Below are 6,641 nucleotides of genomic sequence, written 5' to 3' on the forward strand. Positions count from 1 at the left end.
TTCATTTATAAATGAATGAATTTAGTGATATTTCTATAAAATTCTAAAGATATTTTCTTTTTCTTTATTTTCATTTATGGCATATGACAAGCTGCCTCTAAATTTTATATGAAAGAGCAAAGTTCTTGTAATTACCAACACAATCTTAAGCGGGGGGGGGCAAAGTTATGGAACCTATGCGATATCACAATTGATTACAAACTTATAGTAATCAAGGCAGCAGAATAGTCTCACTGGGATAAACAAATAGGCAATGAAAAGAATGATCAGGCCAGTTACAGAGCTACACAAATGTGGAAACTCAGTCAGGACTAAGGAGGCATTTCAAATTAGTGGGGAAAATGAAATATCTGATTATGATAGACAACTGATTACCCATTTAGAAAAGAATGTTAAAATAAATATAAAATGTATAAAAAAATCCATTCTGTGTTAAAGAAAACCTTAATTTTAAACAGAATATGAGTTTTCACAACTTTTTAAAGGAAACAGAAAAGTTCAGGTTTCGAGCTTATGAGTGGTTGAGACTTCTTAAAGTCATGAAAAGGGCAAATAACATAGTTAATGTTGCACAGATAGAGCTGTACTAAAAACAAAATACCTGCTCATCAAATTGCACAATTAAAGCGAACAAGATGAAAGATGTTCACAAATCATTTACTAATACTGTACTAGAAACCAGAATATGTGAAGAATTTACAGATCTTAACAAAAAGAGGCAACTAGAATTTTTTTTTAAAAGAACAGATAATTCATAGAAAAGGAAACCAAAATGACCAGCAAACATAAAAAGATGTTCATGATCATTACTATGCAAGAAACACATATTAGAAGTATAAGGATACATCAGTTAATGTACATAAAATGGCAGTTATTTAAGTTTAGCAACAATGTACAAAACAGTGATTCTTATAAACCGTAAGTAGAAACAGAAATTGGCAAGAGCAAATTAGAGGGATGGGTATTATTGAAAATTTAACATCTACTTATAGATTATTAACTTGGAGAGCCTCTTCAACATTTAACCAAGTAGACACACACACAAATCCCCATAGATGAAGTATTTATACATCAAATAGTGCAAACAACTTCAATGCCCATCTAAAAGGGACAGGATATCAAAATCACGCTGTGCTCATAAGGTGGATACTATGAGGCTGTGAAAATGAATAAATGACAGCTACACAGATCAACTTGAATAATACACAAAAATAATGTTTAGAGAAGAGAGCAAGTGTAGACGAGAGTCTCAAGTATTATGCCATTTCTATACAGTTAAAACCATACACAACACAGTATTTAAGCAGTGACGATTACCAGCATAAAATAAAGCATGAAGGAATAATTTTAAATTTGGTGTAAACCAGGTTGATTGTAAACACTAAATTAACATTTGGGAGTAAGGAAAGGATGTTGGGGTTGGGAGTATGGTATCCAAGAATAAGAGGCTAGGGTCCTGAGTGGCAATTGGTGGTAGGAATAAACCCACACCCTCATTTCTAAGCGGCCTTATTACAAGCTGGGAGTAGCTATCCTGAGTTCCCATGGAGGAAGGCAGGGAGCAGCTGCCAGTCACCACCGGTCACAGGACCATGTGGGTGGCAGGAGGCAGTCCCCTCATGCCCAGGTTCTGTCTCACAGGCTGAGGGCAGAGCCCAAAGCCAGGATAAAAGGGCCTCACAGTCAGGGCATCTCTATACCCTCCTCTCCTGAGGTGCTGACAAACCCAGTGCTGCCTGTGGACTGGTAAGTGTCCCTTGGGACTGAGAGCAGAGCCTTTCACAGAGGGAGCTCAGACCAGAGCAGGGGGCAGGGGGCAGGGGGGTATTAGGGCCTTTGTAGTGCATGTGTGTGTGTGGTGGGGGTGGCCGTGAACAGAGGATGAGATTGGGTTCGTGTTAGCAAGGAACAAGCCACAGGGACACTGAGGGAGGGGCAAGGAGCAAGGAAGGCTGGGAACAACGTGAGCAGGAGCAACTGTGTGAGTGTTGACAGTACTCTAGAAAAAACAAACTGATCTGTAGTTGTTGGTCTCTGGTTGGAAGACTTTGCAGCATCTACCACCTTACCAACCTGCAACTGTTGTCAAAAGGGAGGCTTATCTTTGAAAGCGTAACTATCCCTCCCGGGAAAAGTAAAGATGGGAACAGGGACACTCAGCCAGCAGAGAGGAAATCACAGTTGACTGACTTATTTAAGCACTCAGACAAAAGGGCTTCAGAGTTAGAGTAGAACAACTCAAATCTTGATGCTGAGGTGTTAGTTTGAGGTGAGTGTGTACAGGATACCAGAGCACTGGGCCCAGTCAGAGGCCTGGTGCAAGTCCCAGCTTACAGTCAGTTATCATTTCCCTCAGCTCATTCTTCCAGCCAATCTCCAATGTCCTTTGTGGGTGTGAACTTCTATGTCCCTACTGGACCGGGATATCTAGAAAGTTCTCCAAGAGGGAATGACTGTTTTCCCCAAAGAAGCAATTCCATTTCTAATCTGCTGTCTAGATTAAGTATTTCCATGGTTTTTGCTCTAGAATTTCTCCTCTAGATGTTTGGTTTTGAGGACTTTTCCTTAGCATATTTTGACTTCAGTGCTCTAATTATATAACAGATGAAGCACTTCAGAGATGATATGAGAGCATTCGGGGAACTGGTAGAAATAATTAAAGTTTCTCTGTTGGCTTAACCAGGACTCCATTTAAACTGTTCATCAAATAAAGGCACTGGAAATGAAACTGCAGACAGGAAGGAGTGGGGCAGGGGGGCTCTGGGTCCTGGGTCTGACTGTGTAACTCTCTCCCTCAGCTCCTGACCCCGCCAGCCCAGATGTCCTGCCAGCAGAACCAGCAGCAGTGCCAGCCCCCTCCCAAGTGTCCCGCCCCCAAGTGTCCCCCAAAGTGTCCCCCCAAGTGCCCCCCAGTCTCTTCCTGCTGCAGTGTTAGCTCTGGGGGCTGCTGTGGCTCCAGCTCTGGGGGTGGCGGCTGCTGTAGCTCTGGGGGTGGCGGCTGCTGCAGCTCTGGAGGTGGTGGGTGCTGCCTGAGCCACCACAGGCGACACAGGTCCCGTCGTAGACACCAGAGCTCTGGCTGCTGCAGCCAGCCCTCAGGGGGCTCAGGATGCTGCAGTCAGCCCTCGGGGGGCTCTGGCTGCTGTGGAGGAGGCAGCAGTCAGTCCTCTGGAGGCTGCTGCTGATGGGGACCCTGAGGCAAGGAGATCAGACCTGGAAGCACAAACTGCTGAGAACATCATCTTTCTTCTGCTAGGCCTGCCTCAGAGTCTGAGAATTCCCAGAGAAGACTGAACATGCAAAGACAATATGGCAACCCTGGGGTCTAGAAACTGACCCTCTCCTGCATCCCTGTGTACTGGCCTTGAATTCTATTCCCATGTCAAAGCCCTAAGCAATTCTATGTCACAACTTCTCACACAGTGCTGTCTCACTGATGTGAAACAATAAAACTGGGAATCTACTCAACATCTGATTCTGGAATGATTGTATCGCTTCTCGGCCTTTTGGCTAAGATCAAGTGTAGTATCTGTTCTTATCAGTTTCCTACTTGGGTTGCCACTGTATTCCTCTACCCTGTCCTCTGTAGGCAGTGGCCTTGGTACCTCAGGGGCCAGAGAGGCACTCTGGCCCAAATTGAGGTAAATGGAGGTAGAGTATGAAAGACAAATGCTTCCCACTCTGTTTTGTACCAGGCCCTGAAGCAGATTGCTGTGATTAAGTGTTTGGTGTCTTTTTGTAAACATAAATGTTGAGTTTCTGGTCACATTTGGGGCCTTAACTCCATCCCTGCATATTCCCCTTCCTCTGTGTACTCATTCTGCTATTCTTTTTTTTTTTTTTTAATACTTTTTTTTTTAAGATTTTATTTATTTATTTGACAGACAGAGATCACAAGCAGGCAGACAGGCAGGCGGAGAGAGGAAGAGGAGGAAGCAGGCTCCCTACAGAGCAGAAAGCCTGATGCGGGACTCGATCCCAGGACCCTGAGATCATGACCTGAGCCGAAGGCAGCAACTTAAGCCACTGAGCCACCCAGGCGCCCCTCATTCTGCTATTCTTTTTTTTTTTTTTTTTTTAAAGATTTTATTTATTTATCTGAGAGAGAGAGACAGTGAGAGAGAGCATGAGCGAGGAGAAGGTCAGAGAGCGAAGCAGACTCCCCATGGAGCTGGGAGCCTGATGTGGGACTCGATCCTGGGACTCCAGGATCACGCCCTGAGCCGAAGGCAGTCGTCCAACCAACTGAGCCACCCAGGCGTCCCTCATTCTGCTATTCTTAATCTACCCACCAAATATCCTTCCTCCTCTACCATACATACACACACAGACAAAAGAAAAATCATATTAACAAAACAAAAGAAGAAAAAATAGACATATTTTGAAAATACACATTTCCTGCTCACCTCTCCTGTAATTCATTTAGGTCCAGGTACATCCAGAAGTAAAAATTGCTGTTACACTAACCTCCCAGCAAATCTTGCCTCTTTTTTCCTCTTCTGGTTCCACTAAAACCTCAATATGCTTTTCCTCCAAACACAGTCCCTATGCCACATGTATAAACTTGTCACTCTACTTCTGAGCAGCAGGGGATCTGTACAGAATAAAACAAATGCTTCTTAAGTCCTACATTTAAGACCTAATAGAAAGTGTTTCCAACTTAGTTTCTAAAGTTAGCCCTTCATGATGCCCCAAGAAACCTCAGCCCCTGCCGCACTGAACAATTCACTTTACATAGAGTGAACTCAGACTTGCTTGTCATCTTGATGCCTTTTCATCTGTGAAGTCGTAGAGTTTACTATCTGTAGCTTGGTATCTAGAACATTTTACATCCTCAATAAAGGGTAGCTCCTCATGTTGTTGCTATCGTATTGGCACTGCTGTTACTATTACTACTACTACCATTCTCAGCACCACAACTACTGCCACCAACACTACTCTTAGCAGCATGACTTCTACTGTCTGAAGTCCAATTCCTTCCCTGCCATCTGGACATTTTGTAATTCTATTCCCTCCTTGAAGGCCCACTTAAAATATCATCCTTCTATAAAGCCTTCTCTGCTCCCCTAAGCACTTCGTTAAGCAGGTGGATGTTAAACAGTTTGACTAGAACCATCAGATTAACCAAGCTTTGCTTATAGTTGTCACACTAATAGAACTTTTTAATATTATGCTATTGTGGGATGCCTGGGTGGCTCAGTGGGTTAAGCCTCTGCCTTTTGCTCAGGTCATGATCTCGGGGTCCTGGGATTGAGCCCCACATCGGGCTCTCTGCTCAGCAGGAAGCCTGCTTCCCACCTCTCTCTCTGACTGCTTGTGATCTCTGTCTGTCAAACAAACAAATAAATAAAATATTAAAAAAAAACTACTATGCTAATGTGTTTATTGGAATGATCTTCTAATTCCTAAAGGTCCAGGAAGACCTAGTGACTTTACAGCTCTTTCCAAATAAAGGAAAGTAATCTGTCTTTTTTTTTTTTTTTTAAGATTTTATTTATTTGACAGAAAGAGACACAGTGAGAGAGAGGAACACAAGCAGGGGGAGTAGAAGAGGGAGAAGCAGGCTTCCCGCTGAGCAGAGAGCCCAATTTGAGGCTCTATCCCAGGATCCTGGGATCACAACCTGAGCTGAAGGCAGACGCTTAACAACTGAGCCACCCAGGTGCCCTGTGATTTGTTATTTTGAAGCACAAACCCAGTCTCAGTTTGGAAATTAGGATATCCAGTGTGAGAAAGAGTCACAATGCCAGACTTGGTCTTATGGTACATTTGTCAGTCCTGTGGGTTGACTGATCACAGCATGGGAAGGGAGCCTGGTCCTCCCCATTCCCTGCCTGACATTTGTTGTTTCTTCTAACTTTCTAAACACACTTCTGACCACTGCATGGTCACTGGGGGAAGGGGAACAGTCTCACATGCAGGTGTAATTTTCTTCTGATGATGGATCCCACAAGTTAGCAGATTTGTCTCTGTCTCCTGCTCTCATGGACGTCATTTTAGTGTCTTCCCCTTATCTGTAATGTGAGTGATGTCTTTCTCATAGTAGATCACTCTAAGGTCACACCTAGTTCCATAATCTTCTCTTAGACAAGGGATGAAATGGCTCAAGACCAGTTGTTCATTCCACTGTGATGGATGTTTGGTCACAGGAAGTGTTAGTACATCATTTGACCCACACTTGCAGAGGGACCTGCTTAGGTGACACAGCTGGTCTCATTTACTCACCATTTCCTGTGTATAACTTTGGGAATCCCTGAACTCAGGCAGACATCTAACCAGCTCCTCCCTGGGGAAGATTAAGAGAACAGGGTCCTGAGGTCCTAATACTAGGAAATTCCTTATTCCTTTTGTCTCTCAGCAGTCTAGTTATCTTCTTCACCTACCACAATTCCCAGACTGACAAAGTACTCCTCTCTGTCTGTGACTTACACAGTTAGACCCAAACTTTGAGACTGGTGAGAATCAGATAACTGAATACAATAGAAGAATTCATACAAGGATTTAAAATGTGATAAAGCAGGTGTCAATCAATAGGAGAAAGATTATTGTTCAATATATAAAGCTAGGGAATTTGCTTAATTGAAAAGGAAATATAAATCTTCATTTAACATCATATGCAAATATGAGTTCCATGGGATTAA

General features: G+C 43.3%; 1 long non-coding RNA gene and 1 pseudogene across 1 annotated transcript; both read left to right on the forward strand.

The window, feature by feature from the left end:
• Window positions 1-1,653: 1,653 nt before the first annotated feature.
• On the forward strand, window positions 1,654-3,468 carry LOC122900531. The gene is made up of 2 exons (XR_006383244.1): window positions 1,654-1,746; window positions 2,799-3,468. It is a non-coding gene; the product is annotated as an uncharacterized LOC122900531 (long non-coding RNA).
• Window positions 3,469-3,490: 22 nt separating this feature from the next.
• LOC122901381 lies at window positions 3,491-3,610 on the forward strand (annotated as a pseudogene).
• Window positions 3,611-6,641: the final 3,031 nt, after the last annotated feature.

The sequence above is a fragment of the Neovison vison genome, chromosome 2 (assembly GCF_020171115.1).
Source record: "Neovison vison isolate M4711 chromosome 2, ASM_NN_V1, whole genome shotgun sequence".
Lineage (NCBI taxonomy): Eukaryota > Metazoa > Chordata > Mammalia > Carnivora > Mustelidae > Neogale > Neogale vison.